General features: G+C 37.8%; 1 protein-coding gene across 4 annotated transcripts in view; it reads right to left on the bottom strand.

Moving 5' to 3' along the window:
• ADAM23 (ADAM metallopeptidase domain 23) overlaps nucleotides 1–13,947 on the bottom strand; it is a 175,955-nt gene that overhangs the window by 100,076 nt on the left and 61,932 nt on the right. The gene's annotated exons all lie outside the window — the stretch shown is intronic.

Here is a 13,947-nt window from a genome sequence, read left to right as displayed (position 1 = left end):
GTCACAGGCATAAGTCTTTAAACACTGTGTTGAGTAGCATAACACCATTTATATAAAATAAAATTACATGCCCACAAAACTGAAATATATATATATTGATAAGAACACATACAAATAAAAGATCATGTAAGATACCTTAAAATGGTTGCCTCATTTGGATAGGGGTGGGGAGAATAAGAAGGGGACTGGAGATAGACCAAAATGAAAACAGCAAACAATACTGGGGCTTTGCCCAGATCAATGACACAGTATATTATGTCATTGTCATATGTATTTCCAATACATGAATGAGAAAGATGATTAATGGTCTGGTGTTTGTGTCACACTAACCCTCTGCACCTGAAGTTCATGTGGAAATTAACAAGCTATCAGTCATAATCACCAAAACATGCTATTTATAGGTACTTGACTTCTTTTCTACTGTTCTTCAAAGTCAATGGAAAATACTGATTTTTACCATTAATATTTGTTTTACATGGTAAAGATTCAATTAACAGCATGCTATTGAAAAAGAACATGCTTTAAAAAAACAAACTTTATATCCCTTAACCCAGAGGAAACGTTTTTGCTGGTTCACAGATAACACAGGAGAAAATAACTACAGTTATTTATGAAATCTTCTAACATAAACTCATCAGAAGGTGATCTGTTTTGAATAAAGAGGATGGTCAAACACTTAGCCAATTTAAAGAGCACACCCTTACATACAGGTGCCTGCTATGTGTATATAAAAAGAGAATTTTCAATCAGATTTGAATGGTAGATATGTTAAGAATAATAAACATAATAAATAATAAATTTAAAAGTATGGTATTTCACACTGACAGTTTTTAGATGATTTTTCTATGCACCACCCTCACTCTCCAAACCAGGGCAAAGGAAGTTAGTGTGTTTTTTATATTATCCTTCCCAGTACAATCAGATCAGATACAGATTAATTTTGGACAACAAATTTGATTTTTGAAATAGCCTAATATTTTCTCCAAAGAAGACACTAAAAACACATTTAGGTTACTGCATTTCGATTCTAACCAGAATGCTGAAATGTTTTATCATATTTCAATGCAATTTTAGAAACAAAACTAAATTATATTTAATACATTGGGTTGTATATCGATTAATGGGTAGTTAGTTATTAACTGCTCTCTTAATAGACTGTATTAAGTTCAGCTCATCTGTAAAACATGGTGAGATAGCAAAAATCTGGCAGAATTCAACCTGAATTGCTTTCGCCTTGCAGAAAGTTCTTACAGACTTCAAAATACCATTTTTTAGACTGCCAAAAGCTCCTGCTGTTTAATGGTACTGAACACTGGCAGGGAGAAACCATAAATGACTTCTTACGTGCTTAAAAAATAGTGCTTTTCAAATACGTGAAAAATGATCTGCATTCTTACTTTGTATTCTAGGTGAACACCTTACGAACAGAGTCTTGGCTATTTTGGGGGGACAACGGGAACCAATTTCTAGAAAGTGCTGATAATTGAATGAAGTAGACTAATATCTAGTCTCCATGAATGAGTGGATTTTAAATACAAAATCTGAGACTCGGAGGTAAAAAATTTCAGACAGATATTTTTAAAAGGACTGGATAAATCAGCACAGTCTAAGAATCAGCTACCTGAGGCCTGAAGGTGTCCTGGAATACACTAGAAGACTACTCATTGGGGATAAGAAAGGATTTGAGAATCAGCTAGGGAGCTGGACTGCTTGACTTTTAAGAATTTATCTAACCTCAGTTTCTCATGATTCAAAGGAAGCTCATAAAAGAAGCTGTAACTTGTTCTTGGAAACAGGAACCAAATACACAAATATACCTGTAATAGTTTTCATTCAGGGATCACAAATAAAGGTGAAAAAAATTTCACCTTCATTGAGGTATAACTGACAAAAGTGTAAGATATTTAAAGTATACAATGTGATGATTTGATATACATATACATTGTGAAAACCCTTTTAACCAATTCAGCAGCCTTTGTAAATCCCTCCAACTTCAACATGGAGATTCAAAAATCATACACTTTAGCCAAATCAAAAGAGGAAGCAAGGTCACCTAGCTCTTAGCCTCTTTTAATTCAAGAAACAAGACCTTTAAAAAGGACATTTATATGTTGACTTTTAACTCTCAAAAACACCAGAGTAGGAAATAATGCAATTAAGTCCAACTCTCAAAAGATAATTCGGATCATGCTTTCTTTAAATAGTAAGAAAACATTTTCTATTTTTAACAAATAATAAAATAAATATAGGATTGCTACATTCAAAGCCCTAAATCAGAAGTGGAAGATGGCAGAGGGATTAATGGCGGCAGGAAAGCATCCCCCAGCTAACCACGGGCTCCTCTCACGGATGAAGGCAGATCAGAGTAGACCTAAGTACATCTAGCTCAAAGACACACACTCTCACGTTCTTGGACTTACCCTGATGCCAAGAGCAAAGCAAGGATAGAACTGACCCTCTGGATTTTGCACAAAAGAGAGGAGAGAGGCACCTAAGCTGCTCTACAAAAAGCATTGCTACAGAGCTGCTAGGGAAATTCTACTACGAAAAACATTTGGATTCCAGAGTCCTGTATCATCCTCTGCTGTGACAGAGATAAGTCTTAGTAACATAAAAGGTTTTGTGTCCTTCTTAAAGGCCAATTTTCATGAATGTAGTAGTATCATCCATTATCATGGCTACCCACCCACACACCTGTGCTACACACATGCTGAGTAACGCCTAAGGATTTGTGAGGCTTGTACTTTGAGGGCCATGTAATTTAATTATTATTTACCGGGAAGTGGCCTTCAAAGAAAGAGCCAAAAATATTGGTTTTCTGTTGGCTTTTTATGTAGCTTTACTATAAGACAATGGGGACGATGCTATAAGATACTCTACATCGACATCAGTATCTGATCAACACCACCAGATATTAAGCAAGCCTTATATACTGAACCTTGCAGGAAGAAAGAAAAACATCCTGCATATAAAACAGGAAAAAATTATTTTCAAATAAGTCATGCAATATTTGAATTACAAAAAGTACTTCCAAACAGCATATCTTGAGGAGAACTATACAGTCAAAACAAAGAACACGCAATATGGGCGTCTTGCTGATGGTGCCGGGTGTAGAAACAGTTTGACACCTTTAATCCTCAGACCTGGAAACCTTGCCTCAAACTGCTCTTATGAAAAAAGAATAATTAATAGTGTCTTGCAGTTTGCTCATTTTTTATAGTTCACCAAATCAAAAGCGCACAAAGAACCCAGGTATTCAAAGCTGGATGAAAAAAGGTAGATGTATTATTTACTTCTGAAAGCACTGCTGTCACTAAATGTTTGCATTCCATCACGACTACATTAACGATTTCATGGGAACAAGGTTAACTAAACCTCTCTCAAAGAAAAGGGCACAGATGAATTTTTAACCTCAGTAAAATAACAATACTTCATTTTCACAGCCCATAAAACTGCTCCTGACTATTAAAGCTGTATCAGGTAGAGATACTGGTGGGGGGAAAAATGCAAAATAACTACCCTGTATCAACAGCCCATCACTTGTATACATCCAGTGAGCATTCCATATCAAACATTGACTCGCCAGCAAAAATAAATGGGTGCCCAAAAGAATTACTGCCCCCCCGCCCATCCAAAAATATTAAACCACTCATCTTTGAATTACTCATCCTTCAAAATTCGGCTCAACCATCCCCTCCTCTGTGTAGCTTTCCCTGATTCCACCCTAGTTTGTGGGCTCCATAAGGAGACTGCATCTTATTCTTCTTTATTTTCCCTTAACCTAGGACAGTGTAGAGGGATGGAGCGGGGGGAGGATGGTCAAGTGCCAGTAGTCACATAAAGAAACCCTTTACCATTGTCTGAATAGCTTTAAAGAGCAAAGCATCTCCTTAGGGTCAAGTACCAGCTCGGTCAGCATTCAATGAATAAATACTAACAGCAATGAGGGAGAGCCTCAGATGCAATTAAGTCTCTAAGAAATTGTACCGATTTATAAGAGACATAGTCTTGTCCTTATGCTGTGAGATCCTTCTTGTCACATAGTTTAATCTGATTTATTACACGTATGAAGTGTTGGGCAAAAAAATAAAGGAAGAAGAAATGAAATGTGCATTCTACAATGTATTAGAGATTTTCAGCCTCTTGTTTGAAAAATATTCCTGTAAGAAAGATAGATAATTTAATTTTAAAATTATTTTTATTGAATTAAAGACTTGAAATTTTTGCAGGAATGGTCACATGAAAAAGCCTGTATAGATTTTGTCTTTAAACACAATCAAAATACTAAAGCACATGGTTATCGTCATGGAAGATGAGTTACAACTGACCACTTAGAACACTTTTATAAACAAACCATAATAAACCATAGTTTGGGCTCTAATATTGGAGATTCTACTCTTACAATAATTTTAAAAGATTAGGGGAAATGATCCTACATGATGATTCTAGTCTATGAATCACGAAAAAAATTGGTTCTAGAAAACAACATAATTCTTATTGGCAGCAGATGATGACCAAGAATCTTAATGAGCTCTTTTATCTGATGTCAAACCCTTACTTCATATAGATTTTACAGTACTTAAAGGAAATTTAATAAATTACTGTTTGGGACTAGATTTATGCAAAATATAGGAGTAGTGAAAGCGAAGCGAGATGAAAAAGTCAAGTGATATAAAATTTATGTCTCTATTTATTTATAGCTAAGGTTCACCTTTGTAGAGCTTTTGAAACATAACTTCAATGGGATTACTGTATTGCTGAAAAACACCTCAACTCTCAAAGGCTTTGACAGTGGGTGACCGTGAATTCTGATGCCAGTTCTGTCACTTACTGCGTGATTCTTTTTTTTTGAGAGTAGGAAAAAAGACTATTTAATGAATTAGAAGTCAGAACATGGCATAAAATAAACTGCCAGGATAGAGTACATGAAATAATATTCCATTAATTATGAAAACTATACAGAGAATAGCCATTATATCAGAAGCAGGTTGTAAGAAATCTAACCTGTCGGCAGGTCAGCTATGCTTCCCTTGTCTATCATTTCCTCTGTGGAGGTTACATGGGGAGGAACACGGACCATCTTTGTTGGGACAAAATTCTGCTGGATGTACTAAAACAGCAATTACTGTCTATTCCGAGCAAAAAACAATTTAAGCAGGTGATGAGAAGAATGTAGAATTCATTAGCCTTCCTGCCCACAGCTCCTATAGGAGAAAAAAATCCTATTGCTTAAAAGATACAATTTAAAAAATAGCAATTGGTGGTACTTTCAGGTGTGTATTTACAAAGCTGCCCCAGACAGACCACCCTGCCATGACAAAGTTTCTATTTTTTTCTCCAACTTGCTGTGTGATTTTATCAATTTCTCCAAGCCTGCAGAGTCAGTGTTTGATTTGGAATGCTCACGGGCTGTATACAAGTGATGGGCTGTTGATACAGGGTAGTTACTGCCTCATCTCTCTTGCCTACCTTTCAGGCCCTCACACTCTCTGACCCTCAAACCTTTGGCCAACTCTTACACTTTAGGTCTGGGCTTAGACATTTAGTTCCATAAACTTTAACTTCCTATTCAATGCCACCCCTCCTACGGGAGATAAAAGCTTCCTCAATTTTCCCCACCACGGCACTCCCCAGACTGTATGCAATTGAGATGCCTGTAGGATTGTCTTTCTCCTTCATTGTTCTGTAAGCTTCATGAGGGAAGAGTTTCTCTCTGGCAGCTTCAACATTGTCTGGGACTTAGCAGGTACTCAGTAAACATTTCTGGAAAAAAGTGCTTGAAATGGTTCATAAAAGGCTTCAATCAATAGAAATCTATCCATCAATCCACTGAGGTCAGAAAGTATGTTATGCTTGGCTACTACATGAGAAGTCCATTTATGTAACTTTTCTGGTCATTCACAAAATCATGGTTGCAGACATTAACCATTATGCTACCAAATGTTCTGCTACATCAGCACCAAAGGGATAAATTTCTCCCTGATAGGAAAACATTTATATCTCTAGACAGACAGATAAACTTCCTTTATCAGATAATGGAAATTATACACCCCAGCACCTGGCCTTTCCCACTTAACTGTCAGAAAAGTAAGATCTAAAATCAGTAGCTTATGCAATTAACTCATCTCAGATGCCTTATAACAGCTAATCCTCTGTGCTTTTCAATTTTTTTGTCAAAATTAACTTCTGCTGTAATTCTTCATTAATCATTAGTCTGTCTTGAGTTCTTTTCCCATTTAGGTTATTACAGAATATTGAGCAGAGTTCTCTGTGCTATACAGTAGATGCTTGTTGGTTATCTGTTTTAAATATAGCAGTGTGTATATGTCAACCTCAAACTCCCAGTCTATCCCTCCCCCACCCCATCCTACCCACCCTGGTAACCATAAAGACCAAGAAGTAGTCTGAAGAATGAACTAAGTTCTAGTTTAATTTGGCCACATTCTGCATGGGGGTGGACACCTGCAAAGGGTTTCCTTTAATCCATCAGTCAAGAAATAGTCTCTTGGGCTTCCCTGGTCACGCAGTGGTTAAGAATCCACTTGCCAATGCAGGGGACATGGGTTCGAGCCCTGGTCCAGGAAGATCTCACATGCTGCGGAGCAACTAAGACTGTGAGCCACAACTGCTGAGCGCACGTGCCTAGAGCCCGTGCTCCACAAGAGAAGCCACCGCAATAAGACGCGCGCGCACCGCAACGAAGAGTAGCCCCTGCTCGCCGCAACTAGAGAAAGCCAGCGCGCAGCAATGAAGACCCAACGCAACCAAAAATAAATAAATAAATAAATTTTTTTTAAAGTAATAGTCTCTTAATTCAATACATCCCAGATTAAAAAAACAATGCCATGTGATCCCACTGACAATTAGATCCCTTTGATTCTGCTAGAAATTCTTAGATGCCTATTTTTTTTTCTTTTCTGTGTGAGAGGCTATCACCACAGCTCTTCATTTCTGGGCAATCACAGTCTTCTCATTTCTTAGAACTTAAGAGAATTTAAATCTAGCTCCTATAGCCCTCATGATTTCCTCAGCCTGGTGTTTAATTTCCCTGGATCCCATTCACCCATAATAATTATTGTCAACAGGCAAGAAGGGGAGAGGGTAATGAAGTCTCTTACTGCAGGTAGAGGGCAAACGTCCACAGTCCTTCACCACTTACACTAGATCTCATCCACCTATGGAAATCAAGAATCAGTACAAATATACCAATGGTTTAATTGTGATTTTACTTTTAATGTTTCTGCTATTACGTTTAATTGTGGAAGTCATTCTCAACCCATTTTGAAAGTAGGTCAGACACACATCCTAAACAATAGAATTAGAACCTACTAACATTTAGGCAATACTTATTTTAAATCTTTTCAAGAGTTTCAGGACCTGGTCTAGCAGCTTAAAGATGGGTCATCAAAAGCAAATGATAATGATATTATCCAAAGCATTCAATATAGGTTTAACTCTTCAAACAGAAATGCCCAAGGGAGACCTGATAGGTACTCACCTGATCAGAGAAAGTAAGGCAAAAAGAACTACCTTGTATTATGGAATCAAAATGCTTAAAAATATACAGGAAAGGATGACTTAAGGAGAGAAACACCACAGCAACTCATTCCTGCCAGCGCTGGAAATCTTAGAACACTACTGGGCCTCTAGGACATAGGAAAAGCAATATTTATCTTCATCGTATTGCACATGGCACAGTGGCAATCAATACTCACAGCAACTTTGGGGATCTGTGCCTCTTAAGGTTCCTTATTATCACAGAAACTTTTTCAAAATTGCATAAATAGTTCTACTCTCCCTGAAGTACATAAATGCAAAAGAGACCATAATCTCTCAGAACAACACTTTGAAATTATAGCAGCAGAATTAGCTACCAGAAACAAACAGACTTACCCATTAACAAGCAGCAGCTTAATGCTGACTGTCCCACTGCAATAAACAATAAATGGATGAGGCTGGTGTATTTGTTTGCTAGGGCTGCCATAACAAAGAACAACAGAAATTTATTTCCTCATAGTTCTGCAGGCTAGAAGTCTAAGAGCAAGGTCTGGGCAACACTGGTTTCATTTTGAGGCCTCTCTCCTCGACTTGCAGATGGCTTCCTTCTCACTATGTCCTCACATGGTCTTTCCTCTGTGCACACACAAGTCTGTATCCAAATTTCCTCTTCTTAAAGGATACCAGTCATATGGGATTAGGGCCCACCATAAAGATTTCATTGTAACTTAATTACCTCTTTAAAGTCCTTATCTCCAAATACAGTTACATTCTGAGTTACTAGGAAGTTAAGTCTTCAACATATAAGTTTGGTGGGGGGACAAAATTTGGCCCATAACAGATGGTCTGGTCTGCTCAACAAACAGGATTATTTTTACTAAGAGGGAAGTTTATAGCAATACACGCCTTTTTCCAGAAACAAGAAAAATATCAAATAAACAATCTAACTTTACACCTAAAGGAACTAGACAAAGAAGGGCAAATGAAGTCTAAAGTCAACAGAAGGAAGGAAATAATAAAGATCAAAGTGGATTAAATAAAATAAGAGACTAAAAAGAGAACAGAAAATATCATTGAAACTAAGAGCTGGATCTTTGAAAAGGTAAACAAAATTGACAAACCTTTAACTATACTCACTAAGAAAAAAGAGAGAAGGCTCTGCTAAATAAAATCAGAAATCAGAAAGGAGAAATAACAATGGATGCCAGAGAAATACAAAGGATTATAAGAGAATATTACAAATACCTACATACACCAACACATTGGACAACCTGGAAGAAATGGACAAATTCTTAAAATCATATAATCTTCCAAGACTGAATCATGAAGAAATAGAAAATCTGAATAGACCAATCACTAGTTAAGAGATTAAGAGAGTAACCAAAAACAAAAGTTCAGGACCAGGTGGCTTCACAGGTAAATTCTCCCAAACATTTGAAGAAGATTTAATACCTGGCCTTCCCAAACTCTTCTCAAAAACTGAAGAGGAAAGAATGTTTACTAACTCATTTTATGAGGTCAACATTACCCTAATAACAAAACCAGACAAGAACAACACACAAAAAATTTACAGGCCAATAAGTATATGACAAGATTCAACACCAAAAGCTCTCAATAAAGTGGGCATAGAGGGAGTGTACCTCAGCATAATAAAGCCCATACATGACAAACCCACAGCTAACATCATACTCAATGATGAAAAACTGAAAGCTATCCCTCTAAAATTAGGAAGAAGACAAGGATGCCCACTCTCACCACTCTTATTCAACACAGTATTGGAAGTCCTAGCAAGAGCAATTAGGCAAGAAAAAGAAATGAGGCATTCAAACTGGAAAGGAAGAAGTAAAACTGTCACTATTTGCAGATGACATGATTGTATACATAGAAAACCCTAAAGACACCACAAAAAAACTATTAGAAATAATAAATGAATACAGTAAAGTTGCGGGATACAAAATCAATACACAAAAATCTCTTGCATTTCTAATGCTAACAATGAACTAGAAGAAAGAGAAATTTTAAAAACAAGTCCATTTACAATCACAACAAAAAGAATAAAACACATAGTAATAAATTTAACCAAGGAAGTGAAAGACCTGCACTCTGGAAACTATTAAGACACTGTTGAAAGAAATTGAAGAAAACACAAATAAATGGAAAGACATTTCATGCTCATGGACTGAAAGAATGAACAGTGTTAAAATGTTCATCTTACCCAAAACAATCTATTTCAAACGATATTACAAAGCTATAGTAACCAAAACAGTATGGCATTGGCAGAAAACAGATACATAGGTCAATGGAACAGAATTGATGGCCCACACATACATGGTCAATTTACAACAAAGGAGCAAAGAGCATACAATGGAAAAAGGATCATCTCTTCAATAAATGGTGTTGGGAAAACTAGACAGCCACATGCAAAAAAATGAAACTAGACCGCTATCTCACACCACATACAAAAATCAACTCAAAATGGACTAAAGACCTGAATGTTATTTCTGAAACCATGAAACTCCTAGAAGAAAACATAAGCAATACACTCTTTGACATCAGTCTTAGTTATATCTTTCTGGATATGTCTCCTCAGGCAAGGGAAACAAAAGGAAAAATAAACAAATGGGACTACATTGAACTAAAAAGCTTCTGCACAGCAAAAGAAACTATTAACCAAACAAAAAGACAGCTATCAAATGGGAAAAGATATTTGCAAATCACATATTTGATAAGGGGTTAATAGCCCTTATACATAAACAACTCATACAACTCAACAACAAAAAAACTAACAACCCAATTTAAAAATAGGCAGAGGAGCTAAATAGATATTTTTCCAAAGAAGACATACAGATGGCCAACAAGCACATGAAAAGATGTTCAACATCACTAATTAACACAAATAAAAAAGAGATATCACTTCATGCCTGTTAGAATGGCTATTATCAAAAAGGCAAGAAATAACAAGTGCTGGCAAGGATGTAGAGAAAAGGGAACCCTCATATACTGTTGGTGGGAGTGTAAATTGGTGCAAACACTGTGGAAAACAGTATGGATAGTCCTAAAAAAATTAAGAATAGAGTTACCATATGATCCAGCTATTCTACTTCTGGGTATTTATCCAAAGAATAAGAAAACACTAATTTGAAAAGATATATGCACCCCTATGTTCACTACAGCATTATTTACAGTAACCAAGATATTGGAACAACCTAAGTGCCCATCAACAGATGAATGCATAAAGAACATGTGGTATATATACATAGAAAGAAATACTACTTAGTCATAAAAAAAAGATGAAATCTTGGGACTTCCCTGGTGGTCCAGTGGTTAAGAATCCTCCTTCCAATGCAGGGGACATGGGTTCGATCCCTGGTCGGGAAACTAAGATCCCACATGCCGCAGGGCAACTAAGCCCACGTGCTCCAGAGCCCGCGCACCACAACTAGAGAGCTCGCGTGCCACAATTAGAGAGAAGCCTGAGCGCCACAAGGAAGATCCCGCGCACTGCAACAAAGATCCCATGTGCCACAACTAAGACACGATGCAGCCAAATACATAAATAAATAAATATTTTTTTTAATAAAGATGAAATCTTGCCATTTGTGACAACATGGATGGACCTTGAGGCTATTATGCTAAGTGAAATAAGTCAGATGGAAAAAGACAAATACCATATGATTTCATTCATATGTAGAATATTGAAAACAAACTTAACTAAGTAAATAAACCAAACCAAACAAAAACAAACACATAGATACAGAGAACAGAGTCGGGGTTACCAGAGAGGAAGGAGCAGGAATGAGGGGGGGAGGCGTGAAACGGGTAAGGGGGATCAATTGTACTGATGAATGATAACTGAATTTTGGGTGGTAAGCACACTGTAGTGTATACATGAGTAGAAATATAATGTTGTACACACGTAACTTACATAATGTTATAAACCAATGTTACCTAACAAATTTTTTTTTAAAACAACAGGATGATTTTAAATCCTATCTGGACCTTCTGCATTTTCTTTATACTGTTAAAAATTGACTGAAATAGTTATATTCTTTTTTCTCACCTAATGTGAACAGATGAGCAATCATTAGAATTATGCCCAGCTCCCTTGTAAATGTATAGTCCAGTGCTGTGATCAAAGCAGCCACAGAAGAAGACTCCAGACAGACTGCCCAGGCTGCACACCAGCATGTGACTGAATGTCACCAGGTCTCAGGTTGCTGGAAATTATCACATCTTCCTTCCAGGGTTGGTGACAGGATTTAAATTGGAGAATATGGGTAAAGGGCTTAGCACAGGATCTATTACCATCATTACTATTGCAGTAGATAGCCTTCCTTCTACAGGCCCCTGAAATTAGGAAATAAAGCATTTACCCTATGAGTTAGCAGCATCTTAAAGACATAGAATTCTGAAATGGAAAGCAAGGTTACTCGTCATTTCTAACTCCTCTGGACTCAAACCCAGAAAACATGCCTCAGCTGGCAGCCTCAGCAGCGAGTTTGAGACCAAAAGCCTGAATTCCGAAAAGCCAGTGCCTTCCCTCGCCCAGATGTGTGAGAGGAGTTCCAGCGGTGAGACTGATAGGCAGATAACAGGAGAGAAGCAAGGGGTCAGCACTGACACGTATGGCCAGCCAACCTTAGGTCAGGAGTCAAGCCAACTCACAAGCCCGCCCCGTACTGCACTGCAGGTGGATCTGCCTCACTCTTCTCCAGCCACAGCTCCTGCTCTTATTCATTCACAAAAGGAAAATGGGGCAGGAGGCCTGTCTCTCCTCCACATGCTTCTCCTTATAAACCAAATTTTAAGTTCAAATCTCCAAATTTGCAGAGCTGGAAAAACAGTCAACAGAACAAGACTGAAATTCCCCCTCGGAATCCAGTGACTCCAAGCAGGAAGCTTGCCTTCCGTCTGCTGATTGGTGGTTCAGGTTTCTTTGAGAGAAGGGGTTCACTAGTCTTCACTCATACCCGGGGTTCGATGCTTTCCTGCTCTCAAACCTTTGCTCTGCCACTTCCCCAAGTAAAATGCACCTTTCTTCCTACCACATCTTCCCAAATCGAAGCATCTGTAGCAGACTCCAACATGCCCTGCCCACATGCCCTCAGCATAACACACTGAAGGCAGGTGACTGGAAATACCTAAGATTTCTGGCTTTTTTTCTACCTGAGAGGAGGCACGAGGGACATACTGAAAAGTTATTGCCCCCAGAAACAGCTCTCAACCAACAACAGACTGGCACTTGGTGAACAAAACTCCAGCTTCCTCACCCCTCAGTTCAATAATATTCTGGCATGTTCTAGAGGATGAATCCATGGACTCCCAGGGTTTCGTCACTGGGAATGAGCCCCAGTTGGGCACGTGGGAAATCACCCTTTTTTAGCTTCCTTCCCTTCCACTTGTCACTCCTCAGCTCCCTAAATGTATTTCCTGGAATTCTTGCTTCAGGATCTGCTACCAGGGGAACCAAAACCAAGACAGCATCCTTTAAGAAAAACATTAAATCTCATCTTCCCCATAAAACCTTCCAACACCAAGGCTTCCCAAGTCACTTCCTATCATGTTTACTATAATTTGTATATATTTTAATCTCTTTTCTCTGCTATGGGCTCTTGGAGAGGAGGGATTCTTTTACACAGCTCTGAATTCCCTGGGTTGCTCAGCACAGTACCTTACACAAACTAGACGCTCAATAAATGTTTGTTGGCTGAATAAAGAATGAATTAACCATGCTAATCAGCACGAAAGCCAGGGTCTTTATTTAATCTAGCTGAAACTACATCAATGTGGCTGTTTTCTTCTTTCAAAAGCACTGCATGAACTACATTTCATGAGCAAACTACTGTGTGCATATATTTCTTTAAATCAGCATTTTCTAGATATTCATCTTAAATCAAATACCCCCCAAAATCAGAACAAAGATACCATAAACTGGGTGGTTAAACAACAGAAATCTATTTCTCATACTTCTGGAGACTAGAAATCCAAGAACAAGATGCTGGCTGATTCAGTTCCTGGTGAGGGCTCTCTTCCTGGCTTGCAGATGGCTGCCTTCTTGCTGTATCCTCACATAGCAGAGAGAGAGGGAGCAAACTCTCTGGTATCTATCTCATAATAACACTAATCCTATCAGATCAAGGCTCCACCATATGACCTCATTTAACCTTAATTACCTCCTTAGAGGCTCTATCTCCAAATACAGTCACATTGCAGGTTAAGGCTTAAACACAGGAATTTTAGGGGGAATTCAGTCCACAGCATGAAGCATGGCTTTCCAATTAGCAGACATGTATAAGTACCACACATTATCTTAGTTAGTCCTTACAACAACCTATAGCTTAAGAAAGAAACTAAAGCTTAAGAAGCTAAGAATATATCCATACAATGGCATATTATTCAGCTACAACATAAATGAACCTACAACATAAATGAACCTTGAAAATATTACAC

This window comes from Balaenoptera physalus (assembly GCF_965194825.1).
Source record: "Balaenoptera physalus genome assembly, chromosome: 6".
NCBI classification, from domain to species: domain Eukaryota; kingdom Metazoa; phylum Chordata; class Mammalia; order Artiodactyla; family Balaenopteridae; genus Balaenoptera; species Balaenoptera physalus.
The sequence above is the reverse complement of the archived record's forward strand: the minus strand, read 5'-3'. Positions and strand labels throughout refer to the sequence as shown.